The sequence below is a fragment of the Rutidosis leptorrhynchoides genome, chromosome 4, assembly GCF_046630445.1.
Source record: "Rutidosis leptorrhynchoides isolate AG116_Rl617_1_P2 chromosome 4, CSIRO_AGI_Rlap_v1, whole genome shotgun sequence".
Classification (NCBI taxonomy): domain Eukaryota; kingdom Viridiplantae; phylum Streptophyta; class Magnoliopsida; order Asterales; family Asteraceae; genus Rutidosis; species Rutidosis leptorrhynchoides.
This window is the reverse complement of record NC_092336.1, coordinates 363,113,632-363,126,152: the sequence shown is the minus strand read 5'-3', so window position 1 is coordinate 363,126,152 and position 12,521 is coordinate 363,113,632.

The following is a 12,521-nucleotide window of genomic DNA, read 5'->3' as shown; positions in this document are numbered from 1 at the left end:
CACCAACATCACCAGCTTCACCAACGACAACATCCGCATTCCACGCCTCAACATCGCACTCAGTACCTCAAACATCAACATCATACGCCCCATAGATACCAAGGAATATTATTAATAATGAGTTAAGATGTATTGACTCATTCTTCCTGAAGAATTACATATGTATACTTTATATATATGGATTGGAACAATAATAAATCTTTTCGTACTAAGCTATTACGTGTGAATCTTAACTAGTATGTACTACATGGTTAATTCATATCACAATATGCTATGATGTACATCTTTTGTTAATAACTTAACAATCGTTAATCATTGCTTCAATACAATAAACTCCATTTCGTAATAAACCAAGTGTATTACTCAAATATATGATTGATTGTATACTTTAATTTTCGATGTACTCGAAACTTTCTAGAAAATATCATTAGTGCCTTATGAATTTCACAAGAATTCCAAGAGCACCAACATCATATACCGAAGTATATCAATAACAATGAACGATGAAGTATTAATTCATAACTTCATTAGCGAAATATTTCACGACAATTATGAAATCTCTAAGGTTTTGGAGATTATTTATTCTCGTTTCAACAGCAAATCAAATGAGTTTAATATTATATTAGCTCATTAAAACCATGATTACATCTGAAGAATACATATATGAACGTATATCTTCTCTTTTGTACAAACTGTTAATTGTAAAAAATATTTTAACGGGTAGGTAAAACCCGAGAGATATTCATATCTCATATAAATATGTTACATTGTACATTCTTCCATTCTGATTCAGCAGTTGTTAACTATACTACTTACATTCACATGATATATGTATATGTTCACCAAAGAAAAACCATTTTCATACAAATTCAGTTACATACTCTGATTTTGACATATCGAAACTTAAGTAAAGCTTTAGCAAGTGTTATCTTCCTAAAGATCACTACATTCATGAATTATATTCATTCGTATTCTATGATGAATTATCAAATCAAACCACCGAACTTACCATTCCTTACTTTTGAAAATCACAACATTTCTTCGTCAACCGTTAGATCCATTGATGGATGCATCTTACGCTTAAACACTTCAAATTTAAAATTCTTGAAAACATCCTTTGAATCTTGACGATCGCAATCAGCGTTTAATCATCTAAAAATGAAATTTCTTGAAACCATTTCGGATTGATAACCGATGATTCAAATATGGCTGCATTAAATGCAGAGGAAACAGAAAAATTGTAGATGGTCTTAAGGGCCAACAGTTTGATAATAAAGAATGGTACGTTGGAAAAGCTCAAAAGAAAATTTGGAACTGAAAAACGGATTGAGCTAACCATGGAGGAGACCAAGGATAAACACAAGGGTCAAACCCTATATTCAAAGAATCCAGGTAATTTTGGATCCGGTGAAATCTTTAGAGAATATCTTGCTCCGAAGTCATGTTAAAAGCTTGCGAAAAATTTTTCTTCATCAACTTTCGAACTTAGAAATTTCAAAATATCATCATAAATATCCTCTATATTTCGAAAGATATCTTCATAACGATTCATGTCCGCAATTAAGTATCTCTTTGCGATATCTTTATAAAGGAAACTGTTTTAGTTTCTATATTCTGTAAAATTCGAGTTTAAATTATAAATGCTTTGAAGAAGTGTTGGGAATTGAAGTATGAGTTAGTATAATATAATGACGTCAGGCCAACGTGATTATATTACAGTAAGTCATGCTAAGTTTTTAATGGAAGATGATGATTCATAGATTTTATAATCATCATTTTCCATGTTACACGACTCTTACATTCTATTTAACCTCTAAATATATCAAGAACATATTTTTCTTGATGATTCGGTCTTTTCCGGATATTCTGGTAATATGACAAATCAAATCGTGCTATTACATTTCCTTTCTACTTTATATATTATGATCATTCGAAACTTCATACCTATGAATTCTGGACCATTACTCGCTTGACTTGAAGTCGGGAAGAAGAAACAAAAGCATAAAGCTCCGACATATAAGGGAAAATATAAAGCCCGATAACGACTCCAAAATTACAAACCGTGTATATCAATGCGTATAGCAATATAAAGACACGGGATAATTAAAAACACTATAACCCCAAGAGCATAGTAGAAGTAAACAGATTCCTCTGGCGGTAAAAGAAAAAGAAGAATGACTGCATAGATGGTCAATATAATAACCAGGATCAGAACTGGATTAAGCATTTTCTTAATCTTTTGGAAGTTTGAATTGAGAAAGAAAGTATAGAAGTGGTGAAGATAATGAAACGAAAGAAGCTAATTTATAGCAAAATTCCAAACACATCAATCGAGGCAAATCATCGCATTTAATCAAACAAATCTCAAAATTTCGTAAATACCGGAGAATCAAATCTTATAGATTACGAAGATTTCCTTTAATTCCTTGAATTCCGGAAATCAATCGTGACTACGTCAAAAGTTAAGGCGAACATTTAATTTTCTCATTTCACTCTTTTATGATAGCTTCATTTATACTCTTCCTATAAACGAATCGTTTTATCCATATTATTCAATAGTGATAAAACTTTATTTTTCAACTTATATTCATCATTAAAATATTCTTGTTGTAAACAATGAAGATCTCTATCAAATTTCATGACTGTGATTCTCACGAACTCCTCTTTGTTTGTCTGCCCTAATATTGTGGCATAAAATGCTCAAGGTTTTAAATGAGCTCAGTACTATTCATAACACATTTCATGTATCCAATTTACTGAAATGACTTGTATAACATCATCATTTTGAATGATATTCGCATTAATGATAAAATGCACTTCGTTGAATAACCTATAGAAATCATGGAAGGAAAGGTCAAACAAATGCGTAAAAGCAATATACCTATCGTTAAAGTCCGTTGGAATTCGCGTAGAGGCCCCGAATATACCTGGGAACGCAAAGACCATATGAAACGGAAATATCCCCATCTCTTCTCAACTGCCGATGCAAACGAGGAAACTACCTAAAAACTTCGGGACGAAGTTTTCAATAACGGGGAGGTACTATAACGACCCTCATTTTTTTCCATTCTATATTTTTCCAATATTAAAAGCCCAAACAATATAATTAAAACTTAATGATTAAACTTTAATCAACAATTGTTAAGTGTTAAGAGTTAGAAAACATATTAATTAACTTTGTACAAAAATTGACAAGTTAATAAAAGATGAAAATAATAAACTGTTAGTCGACACTCACTGCTAATTAAAATTTATGCATTTATGTAATATTATAACTAATAACCTATAAGTAATAAATAAAAAGTGACATTTATATAAATAATAAAACAATTGGGAACTAAATATATACAAGTCATGAATTAGTAAAAAGAAAATAATACTTATCATGTAGTAAATGTAAAAATAATAATAATAATAATAGTAATAATAATGAGACTAAAAAAATCTTACATCCTTATGTTGACTAAAAATAAAGTGTAAACTAGTACATCCTTATGTTGACTAATTATAAACTAGTACCACCTATTGTTGACTAAAAATTATAAAACAAAATAAAATCATTAATTAGAACATCCTTATGTTGACTAACACTCTAATACTTGCACTATATAAACACCTAGTTTCTCATTCACAAATCACACCAAAATCCTCTCTCAAAAACAATCTCTCCCTCTCCCTCTCTTGTGGTATTCGGATCTTCAAGCTTGTTCTTCGTGTTCTTCAAGAATCTTCAAGGAGTTCTTCAAGATTTTCAAGGCTTTGATCTTCCATCTTCATCGTGTTCATCTTTTCTTTGTTAATTATCTTGAATCTTCAAAGGTATAACATAAACCCTAAACTATTTACATAAACTTTGATCTTTGATAATTCATATTCATATTATAAACTTGTTATTCATAAGTATATACATAAACACACCTAGATTTATATATACATATATACATGTAAAAAAAATATTTATATATATATATATATATACACATATATATACGAATGATATATACATATACATATTAAAACCTTAAACCCTAATTACACCTAAACTATAATTCTTAAACCCTAATTAATTAAACTCTAAACATTTATGAAACCCTAGGACATTAATTACTAAACCCTAGTTATTAATTACTACTTTAATTAACTAACCCTAATTAATGAAACCCTAATACTACTTATACTAGTACTTAACATGTATGCACTATTACTATTACTAGCACCTATAACCTACTAATTATATTGTAGCACAAAAACATTTTGGGATATGTATTAGAGATGTATAGATCTTCGAACTTTCTTGACGAATGGTTTCTACGAGATTCTAGGCAGAGGGTTTGGATTTCCGATTTAAAGGGTCCTATGGCTCAAGCCCCTAGATCTAAATTAGCCATTCGAAGGGAAAGGGGTGATTGGAAGCTTATCTAATACGGCAAGTATCCTAAAATGGAAACACTCATAAAAGTAGAAACTCTCTAGTCATAGAAACTTAGTAAAATAAGAAACTTTCTAAAAATAGAAACTTTATAAAAATAGTAACTTACTAGGAATAGAAACTTAGTAAAACAAACTATACTTAAACACATACTTAAACTTAAACATGGGCAAAACACTTAACTACTCTTAAATGTCAATAGGTTGACTTTCCTGCTCACTCGTTCAACTCTCTATTCCGAGGAATAACTCTCTCTACTTACTAAGGTGAATTCATAGCCCCACTCTTTATTGCTAGCAAACTTATTTAACTTATTTGGGGTGAGACACATGCTGCTTTTACTATTTACAATTTAGACACAAGTACCAACTGCTAAAACTATGCTATACCCGGCTACGTCCGACTAAGTCCCTACAGTGATATTTTTAAGTGCTGCGGCATGCTTATTTATTGGGGGTAGGCCTATCGGGAGTAACGTCCCCGATACATTTGACTCAGTCTTTGTATTACTTGATAATGAAATTTAAACCGACAAGGACAGACACAACTTGTCATGGGGCAAACTTGAACGTTTAGTCTAAATATCACGCACTGGCATAACTTTTGGATCTGCGAGATCTACTTTTTGATCCTGCGGGAGATCAACTTTACAACTAAATCTTGTGGTCTAAAAACAACGATAACTACTTTTGTTAAACCTATGAACTTCACTCAACCTTTTTGGTTGACACTTTAGCATGTTTTGTCTCAGGTGCTGTTTGATTCAAGCTTTCTTATCTACTACTTATGTGATGCTACTTGGACTTAGGATCAAGAGATATCGCATTTATTACTTCTGCATATGAACAATTACTTTATCGTTATTTCCATTATTGTAACGACATTTCATTTTCCGCTGCGTACTCAATAAAGTTAAATTTTCTCATTTAGTATTGTTCTCGTATTATAATATGTTGGTTTATTTGATATTAGTAACGTTTCTTCCAGACCCTATTGGGAGGACGTTACAAACAGCTACCATTCAAGCATTGAGATGGCGCCGTTTGAAGCACTTTATGGTAGAAAGTGCAAGTCTCCAATTTGTTGGAGTGAAGTGGGGGATAGACAGATTACGGGTCCGGAGATTATACAAGAAACTACCGAGAAGATCATCCAAATTCAACAACGGTTGAAAATCGCCCAAAGTAGACAAAAGAGCTACGCTGACATTAAAAGAAAAGATATAGAATTTGAAATTGGAGAGGTGGTCATGCTTAAAGTTGCACCTTGGAAAGGCGTTGTTCGATTTGGTAAACGAGGGAAATTAAATCCAAGGTATATTGGACCATTCAAGATTATTGATCGTGTCGGACCAGTAGCTTACCGACTTGAGTTACCTCAATAACTCGCAGCTGTACATAACACTTTCCACATCTTGAATTTGAAGAAATGTTTTGCTAAATAAGATCTCACTATTCCGTTAGATGAAATTCAAATCAACGAAAAACTCCAATTCATCGAAGAACCCGTTGAAATAATGGATCGTGAGGTTAAAAGACTTAAGCAAAACAAGATACCAATTGTTAAGGTTCGATGGAATGCTCGTAGAGGACCCGAGTTCACCTGGGAGCGTGAAGATCAGATGAAGAAGAAATACCCGCATCTATTTCCAGAAGATTCGTCAACACCTTCAACAGCTTAAAATTTCGGGACGAAATTTATTTAACGGGTAGGTACTGTAGTGACCCGAACTTTTCCATATTTATATATATTAATTGAGATTGATATTTACATGATTAAATGTTTCCAACATGTTAAGCAATCAAACTTGTTAAGACTTGATTAATTGAAATATGTTTCATATAGAAAATTGACCACCCAAGTTGACCGGCGATTCACGAACGTTAAAACTTGTAAAAATAACATGACGATATATATATGGATATACATATGGTTAACATGAGATTATGATAAGTAAGTATCTTCATAAGTATATTAACAATGAGTTATATACATATAAACAAGACTACTAACTTAAGGATTTCGAAACGAGACATATATGTAACGATTATCGTTGTAACGACATTTAAATGTATATATATCATATTAAGATATATTAATATATCATAATATCATGATAATATAATAATTTAACATCTCATTAGATATAATAAACAATGGGTTAACAACATTAATTGAGATCGTTAACTTAAAGGTTTCAAAACAACACTTATATGTAACGACTAACGATGACTTAACGACTCAGTTAAAATGTATATACATGTAGTGTATTTAGATGTATTAAAATACTTTTGGAAGACTTCAAGACATATATCAAAACACTCATACTTAACGAAAATGGTTACAGTTACTTTTCCATTCTTTTCTTTCATCAAGAATTCTAGTCGTATTCTTACCCGTATTATACACAGCTTCAAAATGTACTTACTATGAGTATATACCAATAGGAACTAGCATGGGATTCCACTCTTGATTATGTCATGTATGACTAATCAATTTTAACTTCTACCATGAGCTAGTCAACTAACTAGAACTCCTTTTAACCCCACTCACCACTCACCAATTACCACTCATCATTCACTCCATTTCACTTCCAATTCTCTTTCTAATTCTCTCTCAACACACACACACTATTATGAACGTATTTTTCCAGTAGTTAATCATCATCTTCATCAAAAATCACTTCAAGAATCAAGCTATAATCATCATAGGAAGAACACTTCAAGAACACTTCAAAAATCCCTTCAAGTTTACTAATTTACTTCCAAGCTTTCTAATCCATTCCAAGTAATCATCTAAGATCAAGAAACCTTTGTTATATACAGTAGGTTATCTTTCTTATTCAAGGTAATATTCATGTTCAAACTTTGATTCAATTTCTATAACTATAAACTATCTTAATTCGAGTAAAAATCTTACTTGAACTTGTTTTTGTGTCATGATCCTACTTCAAGAACTTTCAAGCCATCCAAGATCCTTTGAAGCTAGATCATTTCTTGTCACTTCCAGTAGGTTTACTACTAAACTTGAGGTAGTAATGATGTTCATAACATCATTCGATTCATATATATAAAACTATCTTATTCGAAGGTTTAAACTCGTAATCACTAGAACATAGTTTAGTTAATTCTAAACTTGTTCGCAAACAAAAGTTAATCCTTCTAACTTGACTTTTAAAATTAACTACACACATGTTCTATATCTATATGATATGCTAACTTAATGATTTAAAACCTGGAAACACGAAAAACACCGTAAAACCGGATTTACGCCGTCGTAGTAACACCGCGGGCTGTTTTGGGTTAGTTAATTAAAAACTATGATAAACTTTGATTTAAAAGTTGTTATTCTGAGAAAATGATTTTTATTATGAACATGAAACTATATCCAAAAATTATGGTTAAACTCAAAGTGGAAGTATGTTTTCTAAAATGGTCATCTAGACGTCGTTCTTTCGACTGAAATGACTACCTTTACAAAAACGACTTGTAACTTATTTTTCCGACTATAAACCTATACTTTTCTGTTTAGATTCATAAAATAGAGTTCAATATGAAAACATAGCAATTTGATTCACTCAAAACGGATTTAAAATGAAGAAGTTATGGGTAAAACAAGATTGGATAATTTTTCGCATTTTAGCTACGTGAAAATTGGTAACAAATCTATTCCAACCATAACTTAATCAACTTGTATTGTATATTATGTAATCTTGAGATACCATAGACACGTATACAATGTTTCGACCTATCATGTCGACACATCTATATATATTTCGGAACAACCATAGACACTCTATATGTGAATGTTGGAGTTAGCTATACAGGGTTGAGGGTTATTCAAAAATATATATAGTTTGAGTTGTGATCAATACTGAGATACGTATACACTGGGTCGTGGATTGATTTAAGATAATATTTATCGATTTATTTCTGTACATCTAACTGTGGACAACTAGTTGTAGGTTACTAACGAGGACAGCTGACTTAATAAACTTAAAACATCAAAATATATTAAAAGTGTTGTAAATATATTTTAAACATACTTTGATATATATGTATATATTGTTATAGGTTCGTGAATCAACCAGTGGCCAAGTCTTACTTCCCGACGAAGTAAAAATATGTGAAAGTGAGTTATAGTCCCACTTTTAAAATCTAATATTTTTGGGATGAGAATACATGCAGGTTTTATAAATGATTTACAAAATAGACACAAGTACGTGAAACTACATTCTATGGTTGAATTATCGAAATCAAATATGCCCCTTTTTATTAAGTCTGGTAATCTAAGAATTAGGGAACAGACACCCTAATTGACGCGAATCCTAAAGACAGGTCTATTGGGCCTAACAAACCCTATCCAAAGTACCGGATGCTTTAGTACTTCAAAATTTATATCATATCCGAAGGGTGTCCCAGAATGATGGGGATATTCTTATATATATGCATCTTGTTAATGTCGGTTACCAGGTGTTCACCATATGAATGATTTTTATCTCTATGTATGGGATGTGTATTGAAATATGAAATCTTGTGGTCTATTGTTACGATTTGATATATATAGGTTAAACCTATAACTCACCAACATTTTTGTTGACGTTTAAAGCATGTTTATTCTCAGGTGAATACTAAGAGATTCCACTGTTGCATACTAAAATAAGGACAAGATTTGGAGTCCATGTTTGTATGATATTGTGTAAAAACTGCATTCAAGAAACTGATTTCGATGTAACATATTTGTATTGTAAACCATTATGTAATGGTCGTGTGTAAACAGGATATTTTAGATTATCATTATTTGATAATCTACGTAAAGCTTTTTAAACCTTTATTTATGAAATAAAGGTTATGGTTTGTTTTAAAAATGAATGCAGTCTTTGAAAAACGTCTCATATAGAGGTCAAAACCTCGCAACGAAATCAATTAATATGGAACGTTTTTAATCAATAAGAACGGGACATTTCACTTTTCACCATGAATCATTTTTGTTCTATTCATGAAAATTGTTTGTTTTGAAAGTTCCATATCAATGATAGCTTTAGATTGCTCTGTTCGGTAGAGTTTTTCCTCATATCGAGCAAGTTGAACTTTCATTTGAAGAGACTCTTTTGACAATGAAGAAATTTCAGTGTTCTTCTCAATAATGGTGTCTTCCAATTGAATAATTATCTTGTTTAGCTTTGAATATGTAGGTTCATGTTGGTTTTTCAAATTAGAAAGATCTTTTTCTAAGAATTGAACTTTTTCTGCAAGTCGTTCTGATTTTAGACGATAATCAGTCCTTTCGACTTTAATCGGATGAATTATCTTTTTAAGATCTTCCAACTCAGTTTCCGTAGAGCTGAGTTGGACTTTTAATCTATGCATCTCTGATTGTGTTTTGGATGATGAAGGTTTGGTCTCATTTAGTTTGATTTTATCTTTAAAACCTTGTTTTAGATTTTAAACCTTTAACTTCTTTTGACATTAAGACCAAGTTCTTCATCAGGTCATTTTTTATTTTGATAAAATCTGTTGAGATTTCAGTTAATTGTACCTCATCATCATCAGATGCTAAGTTAGAATTCTCCATTGCTTCCTTTGCTTTGATGAGCTTAGTCACCATGCAAACATTTGCATGTTCCACCTTTGAATCTTAATCATCAGTCCAGTTAAACCAAGTATCATTAACCGGTTTCAGCTCTCCTCCTGTTTTCACAATCGTTGCCATCAACATTTTCTTCTTGTAGTAAGCTGCATCCTTTTTCTTAGGCATCTTTCACTCACGAGAGTAATGACCAGCTTTGCCACAATTGAAACAGACTGAATCATCCTTCTTGGAATCATCAGCATGTTGTTGCTTTGATTGATCAGGTTTCTTGCAGTAGGAGGAATAAGATGAGTTCTTGCGTTGATTGGTTGATTTGCCTTTGCTTGATTTACCTTTAAACTTGTGTTTGTTCAAGGCTTTAGTGCACATGGCGGCCATCTTGACTAATTCAAGGTGAAAATCATCAATATCAGAAAGATTCAAGTCTTCAGAATCAGTTGATTCTTCAACAAGAACTTTCTTAGATAAGCTTTTGGAAGTACAATCAACTGAAATCTCACCTGGTTAAAACAAAAGATAATTCAACTGAAACAGGCTAACACACTTAAGCAATCGTCTAATGTTGCAACCAATGTGCTTGAATGTATTGGAGGGATTACTAAGAAGGGGAATATTGACTTGCAACTAGAACAGGAGAATATTGACTTGTAACTTAAGTGCCAATCATTAGAACAAATGCTTGCTTTGTGTGATAAATTGCCTTTACTGCCTAAGAAAGAATGTACTTATGCTTTTAAGGAGGGTGAAGTGATAGTTTCTGCTGAAGAATTATGTCTTGAGATTAAAAGCTTAAAACAAAAGATAATTCAACTGAAATAGACTAACACACTTAAGCAATCGTCTAATGTTGCAACCAATGTGCTTGAATGTATTGGAGGGATTACTAAAAGGGGAAGGGAACAACAACATCTAAGGATGTAAAATCCATTACTATTCATATAAATCCTCTACGTTCTCAATTTGGCAATCATGGTTCAAAAGTTGTTTCTACAACTCAATATGTTGTCAAACAGGTTCATTCTTCCGATGGTTCTATGTCAACTGAAAAGATTCCTTTGATTCGAATGTCAAAAACTTCAAAAGCAAGTCTTTTAACGACATCAGTTAAGTCCGCACAACACACAAGTCCTAAACCTGATTTAAGTGAGTATGATTCAAAAGAACGTAAAATCAAATTGGAAATTTTGCAAAATCAATCATCTCATGTGTCAACTGAAAAGTTTGGACGTCTAACTAACAGAGGTGTTTTTTGTGTCACGGGTTATAATCCAAACTTGACTTACAAATCTGTATGGGTTCCTAAGTCCACGACTAAGAATGTAGCAACCAAACCAACGCAATCTGCTAGTCGGCCTAGGAAATCATCACATGTTTTTTGATTTTCGTCTGTGAACAAAACATCTACTTGGAATAATTTGTGTGTTAAGACTTCTGATAATGATGTAAAACTTGATATTGCGTATGATGCTTCATGTAATGTGGTTTTAAATGATGCTTTGTTGTCTAAATTGCATGTTGCTTTACGTGATTATCTTATTGTTGATCAAAAGTTTATTGTTGGTACTAACCGTAGAGGACCCAAGAAACTTTGGGTACCTAAACTCTAGGAAATTCACATTTATAGGGTTTCGACGTCTGTGTTTGGTATATCGATTCCGGTTGTTCTCGACACATGTCGGGCGATAAATCCTTGCTTGTCAACTTCATTGACAAATTCCTAGGAATGGTTACTTTTGGAAATGATGAGATTGCAGCGATAACGGGTTACGAAGATTATGTGCAAAATGGCATAACAATCAAACGGGTTTCATATGTTGAGGGTTTGGGGTGCAGTTTATTTAGTGTGAGTCAATTCTGCGATGGAGATCTCAAAGTTCTGTTTGAACGTCGACAATGCTTGGTGCAATCCACCGCAGGAACTGATCTTCTTGTTGGAAAACGTTGTTCTTCGCTATATAATATTGACCTCAATGATGCACCATCACATGCAACCATGTGTTTGGCTACTCGTTCTATAAAAGAAAATTCCTGGCTATGGCATCATCGGATGTCACATCTGAATTACAAGGGAATCAGTCGACTAGTCTCTAAAGACTTAGTTGATGGTATTACAACCTTTCAATATGATAAGCATCATGTGTGTCCATCATGTGCGATGGGTAAGCTGAAACGGACTAATCATCCACTTAAGCAAAACCCGAGTACTTCATCTTCCTTGCAATTATTGCATATGGATTTATGTGGACCCATGCGTATTTCTAGTCTTGGTGGCAAGAAACATGTGCTTGTCATTGTCGATGACTATACCCGGTTTACATAGATTTTTCTTATGCGAACTAAATCAGAAACCCCTGCCATTATCATTGAGTTCATTAAAAAGACTCAACGCTCTTTTAAAAAACATGTTAAGAGCATCCGAACTGATAATGGGACGGAATTTAAGAATGACCCGCTTGATAGTTATTTGAAAAACCAAGGCATTGAACATCAGTTCTCTGCT